This window comes from Xenopus laevis, chromosome 4L, assembly GCF_017654675.1.
Source record: "Xenopus laevis strain J_2021 chromosome 4L, Xenopus_laevis_v10.1, whole genome shotgun sequence".
NCBI classification, from domain to species: Eukaryota; Metazoa; Chordata; class Amphibia; order Anura; family Pipidae; genus Xenopus; species Xenopus laevis.
In genome coordinates, this window is record NC_054377.1 from 139,347,538 (window position 1) to 139,362,017 (window position 14,480).

Below are 14,480 nucleotides of genomic sequence, written 5' to 3' on the forward strand. Positions count from 1 at the left end.
GCACTGCTGGTTCTGTCTCCTGCAATAATGTAGCAGATGTCAGCCGTGCCTGTTTCTTAGTGGGGTTGTCATTCAGTTTGCCTCTGCTACATTGTTCAAAAATCCGAACCACAGTGCAGAGTAAAGGCCCCCATATATGGGCTGATAAAAGCAGCTGACAGACCAAGTCGGCAGTTTATTGGCCCATGTGGGGCCCTCCAACGGGTTTCCCCGATCGATATCTCGGGCCAATAAAAGCAGCCGACAGACCGAGTCTACAGCTTATTTGCCCGTGTGGGGCCCTCCGATAGGCTTCCCCGATCGATATCTCGGGCCGATAAAAGCAGCTGACAGACTGAGTCGGCAGCTTATTGGCCCGTGCGTGGGGCCCTCCAACGGGCTTCCCCAATCAATATCTTGGGCAGGTTAAAAAATCCCCTTGGATCATGTGCTGCCACTGTCAGTTGATGCAGGTCCCTCGATCCGAACGCCCGTATGGACTGCATTGTGATCCAGTCGTTGGGCCCCATGATCAGATCAGCCCGATATCGCCCACCTCAATGTGGTTATATCAGGGAGAGATCTGCATGTTTGGTGATATTGTCAAACGAGCAAATCTCCCTGTGTATGGGCAGCTTTACATATGTGCATGCTTAGCATAACATTTACTTGGGGTACTTTAATTTGATATTTGGGTTGCATTTGCATTAGATTATACCCTGTATACTGTAATACACTTGTATCTCTTTGCTTAGGCATACTGAGAGCTCCCCCAAAATATGTGGCTCAACAACTTTAGCCCTGCAGACGGGAAATGCCAGTGTAGCGGGTGCCTTTATGTGGTCAGGCAGCTTAACAAACAGTGGTCATGGAATGACGGATTATAGCACATATGGTGGATATTAGTCACCACAACTTTTCCAAAGGAAAAAATTCTGGCCACAGAACACTCAACACTATCTTCCAAGGTCATATGATTAAACCGGCATACACGACACCCAATTGCTTTAGTATCTTGTCTTGTGAAAAGGTTTTGTGCTATACAGATATAGGACCTGTTATCCAGAATGCTCAGGACCTGGGGTTAAATAAACCCAATAGGCTGGTTTTGCTTCCAATAAGGATTCATTATATCTTAGTTGCGATCAGGTACAAGCTACTGTTTTATTATTAGAAAGAAAAATCTGGATTATTTGGATAAAATGGAGTCTATGGGAGTCGGCCTTTCAATAATTCAGAGCATTCTGGATAACGGATCCCATACGTGTATATCAGCCATGTAAGGTTAAGACCCTGATCTTTAATAAGAGCCAATTATATTTCAGGCCCCCAAAATGTCTAAAGGTTGACCTGTTTTACAAATTATTGAATTTTTATATGAACTGGGGCCTCGTGGGGCCCCTATTCCTCCAGGGCCCCCCTGCAGCCGCAGGGTCTGCTTTCTCTCTAGTTATGCCCCTGACTATTGTTTTACATTGATTAAGGGACATGAAAATTGTAATACACTGATGTTGTGCCAGTTTGTCTTACCTAGTGCAGCCATCGCCATCATAGGTTCTTTAGCCTTTTAGACTTGTGAATAATACTAAAATTGTCAGGATTTACTATACCGAGCAAGCTTACAAAGCTGCATGGGACATACTCAAAAGATAGTGCTGCTAAGTAAGAAAGATCCCTGGGACTATGTACATTATTCTGAACAGAAGCAGCCGTGTGGAGCAAAGTGAGTGCTTTAACATATTGGCACTGCCTAGTTTATTAGCCTTTACTTGTCCTTTAATTGTGTTGTTCACCTTTGAGTTAACCTTTAGTATGAGAGAGAGAGATATTCTGATATAATTTGCAATTGGTTTCCAATTTTTCAATCATTTGTGGGGGTTTTTTTGTTGTTGTTGACATTTCAGTACTTTAAGGTGAACCGCCCTTTGAAAGGTTCTCCAGATCTGCAGCTGATTTGCTAAATGTTTTTTTTTTGTTTCCCTGCTCAGCTTTGAGTACAAATGGTGCTTTCCCTGCAGGTATAATAACATTATAACCGAAGGGCAACATGGAGAAAACTCTTTGCACCAATACAAATAAGGGTGTTGGTAGAAGGGGAGATTAGTCACCCAGCGACAAATCTTCTCTACTGCGGGCGACTAATCTCCCTGAATGCAGCAAATCCCGTTGGCAATTCGTATTCTTGCCGGCGGGATTTGCCGCTGGGAAGTGTAAGAGCCTCTGGCTGAACATTGCTCTCATCATAGAATGTATCAATATGATGATGGAACTTTCTGGCTGGATTCTAATCTAAAGAAAGCCACAAAACATCTAAATGAATGAATGCACACTGGACGGTTTCGCCACGTCACCAGTAAAGAGCAACACATCGCAGCGCTCCTGCATTCCATTCTATTTAAGGATGACACTGCACAAGCTCCCACATCCTCCAAAAAAGAGATCTGTGTGCAAGTCACAAGGGATTTATGAAGGGGGGAGAATCATACTGAATAGCACCGCTTATTTAACCCCTCTCATAACTTACTTACTTTCTATCTTACCATCATCAGTTCATCACAGATCACGAAGGGGCCTTGGCACTCCAAAAGCTGGCAATGTATTTTTATTTGTCAATATAGGCATCACTTCTACAATACTTTTGTATTTGTTGTTTTCATCATAGTTCAGAGATTTTGAGACATAAAAAACTCACAACAGATTGAGCCAAGTAGGGAATTCAGTGGCTTTGCTGCTACTGCACCTTCATTGTGTCTAAGGATGCACTGAACCCAGGATTCCGTTTGGGATTTGGCCTTTTTCAGCAGGATTTGGCTGAATCCGAATATGTAAATTAGGGGCGGGAAGGGAAAAAACTTGACTTTTCAGGCAGAAAAAAACTAGGAAGTAAAAATGTTTCTCTTTTCTGCCCCTAATTTGCGTATGAAAATTTGGTTTGGATTCAGTTCGGTATTCGGCCAAATCTTTCACGAAGGATTCGGCCCGGATCTTTCACGGAGGACTCGGCCCGGATCTTTCACGGAGGACTCGGCCCGGATCTTTCACGGAGGACTCGGCCCGGATCTTTCACGAAGGATTCGGGCCGGATCTTTCACGGAGGACTCGGCCCGGATCTTTCACGGAGGACTCGGCCCGGATCTTTCACGGAGGACTCGGCCCGGATCTTTCACGGAGGACTCGGCCCGGATCTTTCACGGAGGACTCGGCCCGGATCTTTCACGGAGGACTCGGCCCGGATCTTTCACGGAGGACTCGGCCCGGATCTTTCACGGAGGACTCGGCCCGGATCTTTCACGGAGGACTCGGCCCGATGCCGTCACAAAGGACTCGGCCCGAAGCTGTCACAAAGGACTCGGCCCGGAGCTTAAACGATGGACTCGGCTTAATCCCAAATAGTGGATTCAGTGCATCCCTAATTGTGTCCCTCATCTTTTCCCCATGGGCAGAAAGACAGAAGGAGTAACAGAGATCCCTTATAAGATAACTGTCTGTCCACCTGCTAGGGTTGCCACCTGGCCGGTAAAAATTATGCTTCATCCCAATTTTATTAAAGGGGACCTGTCGCCCCAAAAAATTATTCAGATACTTTTTTTTATCATGTTAGTCAAGCAAAATCAACTTTAATAACACTGTATAAATTATTTGAATCTTGTTTCCATTAGTCTGGGAATTCATAATTATAGCAAGCAGGCAGGAGCCATTTTGTGGACACTGTTATTAAGACAAGTCTTGTATCATCTCAGAATCTTGTTTGTGAACCAGAATGGGGGACCTTATGTCCATCACCATGCCCTGGCTACACAATTAAATGGTGAAGAGAACTGGGGGAGCAGTGTCATCTTGAAAGTGCTGAATGGAAAGTGAAAGTAATTGTTTGCCCCGAATCTATGCCTAAGGCATAGAGGAGGGGCAGACAATATTTGATGAGCTGAGATTTTTAAATGAGTTTACAACAGCTATGAATGCTTTAATAAAATATTGAAATTGGATTTCATGTTCAATTTGAAAAGGACTTTTATTATACAGATTTTTATGTCTGGTGACAGGTCCACTTTAATAGGGAAGAAAGATAAATAAATACATAGGATGGCCAGTAACCTATTACTAAACAGTATCCCTTTAAGGAATGTTTTTGTGGTTACAAAATGCAACTACTCATATATTCTTAACAGCTGACTTGTTAAACATTACCCTTTTGTCCCTCTCTCCTTTTTTTTTTTTTTTAAACGTCAGAAGCGTATTTTTTTAAGGTGAAGGGTTAAGGCACTAAACAAGCACAGGAGGGTGAATACTGTAAATAGCACAAGAACATACAAACACGCCAAATACCTTTATTTGTACTAATACAGTAAAGATAGGTGGAAAATGTTCATAAACCCCCATATTGGTTTTCTGCCGATACGAGTGCTGCTGGCTAGGCAAAAATGTATTCCCAGACAACAGAAAATTTCCTATCATACTTACAGTAAATTTATTTTTCTGGACACTGATCATGTCAGCAATACTATGGTATTTGCTCTGCCCCCATACCCATAGTACGGCTGACATGAATCGGCCAGGAAATAAAAATAGTATGGACATGGGTAGACCTGGCATCTCATCCCTTTAGAACAGGACATGTAAAATGAGAAAGCTGCATAGTAGTGATGTGTGGGTCAACCAGCCCTCCCTTAGCCCGCACCCGCCTGCATCCGATTTCAGGGTTGCTTTTATAGACCCGCGCCGACCACCCCGCCGATGACGTCACAAAAGGGGTAGGGCAAGCAGGCGCAGCGTCTATAAAAGACGAACCCGGAATTCGGCATTTGACGGTAGCCGGCAGGAAGATCAGAAGAAGAGCCACCCGCGAGCTCGCCCCGAACCTGCCCAACCCAAGGGTCCCGCGCATAGGGTTGCCACCTTTTTGTAATTTAGTTAACGGCTGGTGGGGGGCGGGAAGAAAAAGGGGTGGGTGTGATGTCAAAAGGGGCGGGACTATGATGTCAAAAGAGGCGGGCCACACTGTGGAGCTGTGTGACATCGAAAAGGGGTGGGCTGCGGCGCAGACCTGTGAAGACAGAGGACAAAAGCTCAGTTTTACAGGGGATTGGGGTGGATCTTTTTAAGGGTATTACAAATTTACCGGGACTCCATTGCCGGTAAATTTGTAATACCGACACCGGCCTTGGCTAAAATACCGGCCGGGTGGCAACCCTACCCGCACATCACTACTGCATAGGCATTTAGATGCATACCATAAACTATACTTCTTAGCATACATGCAAATTAACTTCTTTTTGCCCAAGTATAATGATTTCAAATACGTTAAAGGGCTGAGGGGACAGCCCAAGGCAAGTCTGACAGCTGTAGGAGCCGGTTTCCAACCTGTATTTCGGTTCTTCGATGAAACAATGTGCCTCCTGGGAAAACAGGTTGCCTCTGAAGCAGGCCTTCTGTTGTTTTTTTTTTAATGGGGTAAAAGTTCTCCAGTGACCTTCCAGTTCCACTGCAAATTTAAAAATAAAAGGGAAACGTGCATAAGAGATCATAGCTTGGTAAATAAGTAACCTCTTTATTTGTCCTCTGACTGCAGGCCAGTATTAAAAACAGAGATGGGAAGCTGGGGCTTCAGCTGAGGGCCACATGCTGAACATTTCTGATTAAAAGTTAACCTGACTTGTTGGACAACAGCTTCCATTGAGTACAGGTATGGGATCCGTTATCCAGAAAGCTCCGAATTACGGAAAGGCCATCTCCCATAGACTCCATTATAATCAAATAATACAAATTTTCAAAAATGGTTACCTTTTTCTCTGTAATAATAAAACAGTAGCTTGTACTTGATCCCAGCTAAGATATAATTAATCCTTATTGGAAGCAAAACCAGCCTATTGGGTTTATTTAATGATTTTCTAGCAGATGAAGATCCAAATCACAGAAAGATCCGTTTCAGGTCCCATTCTGGATAACTGGTCCCATACCTGTATTGTTTTTTTTTTTCCTTAAATGATTTCCAGTTTTGCAGGTGAGAGAGTCAAAACACCTGCAATTGCCCTTCTGCTGAGCTAAATGGCAATTGCCTAGAGCTTACAGTATGCCGTTGCCCTGAAGCAATATGACTTTGGTTTGTTTTTCTATACTGGATGCTAGTTACGTGGACTTTAAAAATAACACAATTCTGCAAAGAAGCAACAAATTATACAATAAAATGTATCTCTAAATGGAAATCGCAATCACATTGTAATTATTTTTGTAAATAATGTAATAAGTAATTTATTATTTTGTAAATTTTGTCACAAATAAATCATAACAGAAGGAAATATAACTTTAGCAAAAAGAACAGGTCCAAAGGCCAGTGTGGGCACTACCACAGTAAATAGAGTTGCAATTAAGTATGCAAACAAGCAAAAATTAGTATGAGGAGGCGGATATATTCACAGTTCACAGGTGCATATCCATGAAAAAACAACAATAGTTGAGTCCCTCCAAAAATCCGTCAAAGGCCTATGAGTAAGTGCCCCAACTGGCACAAAACGTGTTAGGCTGTTGTTTACTATGTCCTAATAAATATGTTTGTACTTTTAACTACCTTTGACTAATTTTTGGAGGGACTCACGACTACTATTTTTTCATGGAAATATAACCTCCCCTGATAGAAGAACCCTGCATTTGTTTATGTGCTGTTAATTACATTGAACAAACTGCATTATTATTATTACTGAGAGGCTGAAATGCAGGTGCTCAGGCTGTAACATGTGCTCTCAGGGAATGCCATCTGCATATCTCTACTGAAGCACAGGTGGATATTTCATAATTGCTCAAATATTGATCTCCCTTTGCTCCACTGAGGATATCTTGGAAGGCATGAACTGTTAGGGAGGAGATTAGATAGTATGCATTCATAAATAAACCGCTTCCTTAGTTCCTGTTTTTCACGTTCCAGCAAACACTCCAGCGCTCTTACTATAGGGGTCTGTTTGTTGTTACATTTCTATAAACCATGTGAGAGAACCAAATTGCATTTGAAATCCACACTTTACTGGACTGTCCTCAGTGTTGGACCGGCACCGTCGGAATACCAGGAAAACTCCCGGTGGGCCCATGTGCTGCTAAAGATTTGACCTATTTCATGGCCATTTCCTATTTCTTTAAAGGGATACTATCATGGGAAAAAAAATTTTTTCAAAATGAATCAGTTAAAAGTGCTGATCCAGCAGAATTCTGCTCTGAAATCCATTTCTCAAAAGAGCAAACAGTTTTTTTATATTCTATTTTGAAATCTGACATGGGGCTAGACATATTGTCAATTTCCCAGCTGCCCCAAGTCATGTGACTTGTGCTCTGATAAACTTCAATCACTCTTTACTGCTGTACTGCAAGTTGGAGTGATATCACCCCCCTCCCTTTTCCCCCCAGCAGCCAAACAAAAGAACAATGGGAAGGTAACCAGATAACAGCTCCCTAACACAAGATAACAGCTGCCTGGTAGATCTAAGAACAACACTCAATAGTAAAAACCCATGTCCCACTGAGACACATTCAGTTACATTGAGAAGGAAAAACAGCAGCCTGCCAGAAAGCATTTCTTTCCTAAAGTGCAGGCACAAGTCACATGACTGGGGCAGCTGGGAAATTGACAAAATGTCTAGCCCCATGTCAGATTTCAAAATTGAATATAAAAAAATCTGTTTGCTCTTTTGAGAAATGGATTTCAGTACAGAATTCTGCTGTAGTAGCACCATTAACTGGTGCGTTTTGAAAAAAACATGTTTTCCGATGACAGGATCCCTTTAAGAACAAAGAGGCTAAGTAGATGGAATAATATTTTATAGTATGTAAAGAATAGAGACTAGGAGAATAGAGGTTGAGTGAGGAGAATAATAATAGTATTGAGATTGGGTCCCTGGTCTATGGTTCTTTGATGGGCCCCTGGTGTCCCAGTCCGACACTGACTGTCATTCTGAACATTGCACTTATGTCCGTGCTTCACTTGCTTATGGCCACCAGAAATATAAAACAACCACAGATCTATTTACAGAATGTCCCACATCTGAGCACACTAAAAAAGAAACTAGCAGTCCACTAAGAACCCTCTGTATAATTAGCAGCTCTTTATCTCTAACAAAGGCTTTAGTTATTATTATTTTATTATTATTAACATGTATTTATATAGCGCCAACATATTGCGTAGCACTGTAAAGTAAATGTGATTATACAACTACATCACATGAATTACATACATAGAATATATGGAGTAACAAACATCACAATCAATACAGGTACAAAAAGGTGAGGAAGGCCCTATGCATAGGCATACAGTCTAAAGGGAAGGGAGTAATACGCAAGGTGTGGGAGTGGGCAAGATCGAATTGAGTGGGTGAGAAATGTGGTATTGCGTTTGGTAGTTAAGCAGAGTGAGGGTAGGCTTCTCGAAAGAAGTGCGTTTTCAGAGATTTCTTGAAAGTAGAAAGGTTGGGAGAAAGTCGGACAGACCGTGGGAGAGCGTTCCAGAGGAGGGGTGCAGCCCTTGCAAAGTCTTGAATGCGAGCATGTGAGGAGGTAATGAGAGAAGAGTTGAGTAGCAGGTCAGTAGAGGAGCGTAGTAAGCGAGTGGGTGAGTATATAGAGATGAGTTCAGAGATGTAGGGTGGGGCAGAGTTATGAAGTGCTTTGAAAGTCAGTGTCATTAATTTGAATTTGATTCTGAAAGGTAACGGAAGCCAGTGCAGGGATTGACAGAATGGCGAGGCAGAGGAGGAGCGGTTGCTGAGGTGTATGAGCCTCGCAGCAGTGTTCATTATGGACTGGAGAGGTGACAGTCTCTGGAGGGGGAGGCCAATTAAAAGAGAGTTACAGTAGTCTAGACGCGATATGATGAGAGAGTGAATAAGAATTTTGGCAGCGTCTTGGGTGATAAATGATCGTATTTTGGATATGTTCTTTAGGTGGAAGTGACAAGATTTAATAAGTGACTGGATATGAGGAGTGAATGACAGGGCAGAATCTAGGATAACCCCAAGGCACCGGGCCTGGGGAGAGGGGGTGATAGTGGAATTGTTAACTATGATGGATACTTCGGGGATGCTACTGGTGTTAGTTGGAGGAAAGAGAACCATTTCAGTTTTAGAGAGGTTTAATTTAAGGTAGCGTTGTGACATCCAGGTAGAGATAGCGGACAGGCAGGAGGAGACGCGAGTTAGGAGTTCTGGGTTGAGGTCAGGAGATGAGAGATAGATCTGAGTATCGTCAGCATAGAGGTGGTAGTGGAAACCATAAGAATTTATTAATTTGCCAAGGGAGGAAGTATAGAGGGAGAATAGTAATGGTCCCAGGACAGAGCCTTGGGGAACTCCAACAGAAAGAGGTAGGGGAGAAGATGCTACTCCATTGTAGGAGACACTGAAGGAACGATTGGTGATGTAAGAAGAGAACCAGGACAGGGCTGTGTCACGAAGGCCAAGTGACTGGAGGGACTGGAGGAGGAGAGGGTGATCTACAGTGTCAAATGCGGCTGAGAGATCAAGCAGTATTAGTAGTGAGAAGTGATTGTTGGCTTTAGCGGTTAAAAGGTCATTAGTCAGTCGAGTCAGGGCAGTTTCCGTGGAGTGTTGTGGCTTAAAACCAGATTGTAGGGGGTCCAGCAGGTTATTGTCAGAGAGGAATGAGGTAAGTCGGTTAGGGGGAAGGGAAGGATTTGTTTATACTGAGAGCTTCTCATTGGACTGCTGATTTGTTTTTCAACTCTTTATTTTGTAAATTGTCACAAATAATAGTCATAACAGAAGGAAAAATGAAAGGAAATATAAAGCAGAACAAAAAAAAAACAAAAAAAACCGTGGAAAAGGTTATCCAAGTACAGTGAAATATCGCAGAATTACACAAGGTCTAGCAGTATAACACATCTCCTCGTGGAATAGGGGTACAAGGTGGCATTACCGAGTACATTTTGTCAATTTAGTATATTTGGGGCCTAGGTAGATTAGGGTCTTAGTCAGAAAACATGATACCTAATCCTCTGTTCTCTTTCCATCTGAAACTACATATTAAAGGGATCCTGTCATCGGAAAACATGTTTTTTTCAAAACGCATCAGTTAATAGTGCTGCTCCAGCAGAATTCTGCACTGAAATCCATTTCTCAAAAGAGCAAACAGATTTTTTTATATTCAGTTTTGAAATCTGACATGGGGCTAGACATATTGTCAGTTTCCCAGCTGCCCCAGGTTTTGTGACTTGTGCCTGCACTTTAGGAGAGAAATGTTTTCTGGCAGGCTGCTGTTTTTCCTTCTCAATGTAACTGAATGTGTCTCAGTGAGACATGGGTTTTTACTATTGAGTGTTGTTCTTAGATCTACCAGGCAGCTGTTATCTTGTGTTAGGGAGCTGCTATCTGGTTACCTTCCCATTGTTCTTTTGTTTGGCTGCTGGGGGGGAAAAGGGAGGAGGGTGATATCACTCTAAATTGCAGTACAGCAGTAAAGAGTGACTGAAGTTTATCAGAACACAAGTCACATGACTTGTGGCAGCTGGGAAACTGACAATATGTCTAGCCCCATGTCAGATTTCAAAATTGAATATAAAAAAATCTGTTTGCTCTTTTGAGAAATGGATTTCAGTGCAGAATTCTGCTGAAGCAGCACTATTAACTGATTCATTTTGAAAAAATTTTTTTTTCCCATGACAGTATCCCTTTAAGGATAGAGCTCAATGAAGTGGAGTCTTTGTGTTGCTGATTTGTTTTAATTGTGCTTGGAAGAACTTAAAATAGAATGACATGTTACTTTCAATTTAAGATTTTGCTGTGTTTTGTGCAACAAAACAGTAGGCAAAAAGTATGTACTGTTTAAGCCTTATTGATTAAACTGTTGAAAAGGTATCCTGCCGCATTAAATACGGAAATGTGAATTGGTTATGGATACTGTTATGCAACTCGGTATTGGTCTGTTCCGTGAGATCACACAGAGGAAAAAGACACATTTTCCCTTGTTCGGGACTGATGGACATGGAAACAGATCCTAAATGGGAAACTTAAAGGAATGTGCCTTAGGACTCTTACAAGCAGATGTTTCTAAGTGTGTGTCACCACAAGGGAACACACAGGAGTTAACTAACCCCAATGGTTTTTTTTTATGGGAGCTGAATATCTAAATGCTGAGCACAAATAAACTTAGACATGAATTCCCATCGGAACAGTCCCCAGTTGAGAAGACTGGTAACTTCTGCATTGCCATTTTGAGGACATACAGTAGCTGGAAACTTCCTTGAGAATTAGGTGCAAAGCGAAGCCTTGTGAAATCAGAAGGTATTTACTTGTCTCATGCCATCTCCACCCGTGATGACTTACGGGAGAATTAAAACTTGCATTTTTAGTATCTAGCCAGTGCTGTGTGTAAATACCTTCTGATTTCAGAAGGCTCCACTTTGCATGTAATTGCTTGTGAAGGGCTTTTTGACTCCTTTCAGCCCTTCTCGCCCAAATCAGGTTCGGTTTTCCCATACCTCCCAACATTTTGGAAGAAAAAAGAGGGACAAAATTTTTTTTTCTGCACGTAGCACAGCAATTTTTTTGATCACACCCCTTTCTGTGGCCACACCCCCTAATTACCATGTTTGGTTTACAAAATTTGGCAGGTTATGAAAGTTTGAAAATATTTCTCCTTATCTAAACTGTGTTTTTGTGTCTCAAAATTGTTACAAAGTATCTTATTTGCACCTGTTAGCTGTTCTGGCCTCTCTGCTAAAAGCCAATTAAGTGAGAAACTTTGTTTCTTTTTCTGGCTGTTCAGTGCAGAGAAAAGAGGGACTTTCCAGTACAAATGAGGGACTGCGGGTTGAGCTGTCAAAAGAGGGACTGTCCCTCCGAAAAAGGGACAGTTGGGAGGTATGTTTTCCACTTGAGAATGAGGCAAATTCTATCAGCTCCCATGCTGCAATAAAGAAGGTTTGAGTCAGTTGAGCTGCTGCTAAACTGCAACTTCCCCTTAAAGGAGAACTAAACCCTTAATTTAAAAAAAAACCCTCCCCCCCAGCCTAGCTGCTACCCCGGACAAATGCCTCTAAATCTTTACTTACCCCTCTGATCAGACTTTGTTCAGCGTAGTCCACGGGAGCCATCGTCAGTAATGATGTTCGTATGAGCCCGGCAATTCTGTGAGTTTAGGCGCAGTTGTCACGAAACAGAAAATTGCTCCAATTGCGCAGGAGGATTACAGAAGAGAAGATGGCTGCCGTGAACTCCGCTAGACAGAATCTGCATGGAGGGGTAAGTAAAATCTTAGGGGCATTTGTCCGTGGGGGCAGCTAGGCTGGGGGGGAGGGGTTCTATGTAGGGTTAAGGTTGCCACCTTTTCTTTTCACCTTCCTATATATTTATCTTTTTTCCTATTAATAACATTGGGATCAACCATCATTTTTACCGGCCAGGTGTCAACCCTATGTAGGGAAGGGATTAGTTCTCCTTTAACTACCCCAGACAAAAAATTGTTTGTGAACCCTTTTCCCCGGCACAAACCGGATCCCGATCTTCTGGAATACACATGGGCCGTAGTACTTTTTAGCAAGTGAGGGAATACAGGAAGGAATATGGGAGATCGCTCATAGTACAAGTTGATCCAGGGACTGGTCCCATTGCATCTTGGGAGTCAGGAAGGCATTTTCCTCCCTCTGAGGTAAATTGGAGAGGCTTCTAATTGGGTTTTTGCCTTCCTCTGGATCAACTGGCAGTTAGGCAGGTTATACTTAGACTTAAAAGGTTGAACTTGATGGACGTGTGTCTTTTTTCAAACTAATTTACTATGTTACTATGCAGTGCAGTAGTTAGTGTCGATTTTCCCTGTGCTTGTGTGTAGGGTCACCATGAGAAATGATCCCTTATGCTAATATAATTGGCATGGGTTAGAGTGGTAGGAATTGGATCCAAGGGAAATAGCTGTGGTGAAAACTCAGGACTATTTTAAGGGCAATTTGGGGGTGAAAATGGGCAGTGAAATAAAAAAAAAAAAAAGACATTTCCCAGCAATTACACGAGTGTCAGTCATTGCATGGGCGTGTGAATGATGTAAAATATCTGTTAAGATTTACACCATACATAAACACAGAACAGTCAGTATTCTGGTGGCATAAAACCTTATTGCACCCCCCTGTGCAGCTGCAGTTGTGGTACCACCCAGTGAATCATACCATTCCATAACAAATGGGGGGCTTTAATCAAGGAAAAGCTATGGAAGTGCAGGTCTTTTGCTGAACGAGACTTTGCTCATACTGTAGATAAAACTACATCCTCGAAAGTCCAGCGGCAAATTGGAACATAATTCACCAATTTAGTGGTACGTTCCTTCTTTGCTTGCATGACTCGGACAAACTGCAGCGAGAGAACCAATCCAAACACAGGTCACCGGTTGACGTCAGCTTCTGGAAGTTTCGCGCTACTTCCCGGCCCTCACATGACCTCCACGAGAGGCGCCAAACCATCGATTCCTAAGCGCATGCGCGTTCCTAATGACTGGTCGCTCGAATCCAGGAAGTACTGGGGACGCACGCGCAGATATCTATTGAAGCACGCAACGTCGCCCTTTTTTTATTGCGCATGTGCACGTCGCCTTGTGAGCGTGCAGCTGTTTGGCCATAGTCTGTCTGCAGTTTTCATTGGCAGTCTGTGTAGCTGGCTTCATTTAGATATTTTCCATACAGACAGCAGGTTTCCTTTGATGTGTTAAATACGAGGCTGCTGCTGCTCCACAAAACAGGCACTTTACACGCTGGCAGGCACCGAGTCTGTTATATGAGTTGGAGATGGATTGTTTTATGTGGAAACTAATCAGCTATGATGTAAACATCTTCTGTTATTAATCCCATTAAGTAACAAGACATGGAAGGCAGTGTGTAATTAGGGTATTAGTAACATATGGCTGCAGAGCCCTTTAAAGGAGACATTTTGTGTGAAAACCAAGAACGTGTCAGTGCGTTAGACTCATTTAGATATAGACGAATTGTACTTCAGAAAGTAGTGATTTATTGAATATTTCTGTAAAAACCCTAATCCCTCCCTTCTCTTCCACTTCCTGCTCCCTGAATTCCCAGGCTGTACAGGGGAGCTGGCGGCTCTGAGCTCACTGCACTGTAGGACAGGAACCAATCAGCAGCTAGCAGGACCTGGTAGGGAACTGAAGCCTGTCTGTGCTTGTGTGACTGCAGGGCTGTGATTGGCTGTCCCCCTCCTACTGTGCTTCTGGCAGGGACTGTTAGGACACGACCACCCCTCATTTGAAACACAGACAAGGACCAGATAACATCTGTAGGGAGCTCCAATGAAGGGGCTACTTTTAAAGGCAGAGACACGTGGATATTCGGGTTAGGTTTCCCACCTGGCCGGTAAAAATGATGGTTCATCCCAATGTTATTAATAGGGAAAAAAGCAAAATATATAGGAAGGCCGGTATTTTTTTCCAGAAAAAGTGGCAAACCTAATTCGGGGAGATTAGTCGCCCATCGACAAATCGCCTCTTTTCGAGCAACTAATCTCCCCCAA

The 14,480-nt window shown here is 42.8% G+C and overlaps 1 long non-coding RNA gene across 1 annotated transcript; it reads right to left on the reverse strand.

The window, feature by feature from the left end:
* Nucleotides 1–5,425: 5,425 nt before the first annotated feature.
* Nucleotides 5,426–14,059, reverse strand: LOC108714702. The gene is made up of 2 exons (XR_001935405.2): nt 13,269–14,059; nt 5,426–5,461 (listed from the first exon to the last, which is right to left on the reverse strand). It is a non-coding gene; the product is annotated as an uncharacterized LOC108714702 (long non-coding RNA).
* Between the last annotated feature and the right edge of the window lie 421 nt (nt 14,060–14,480).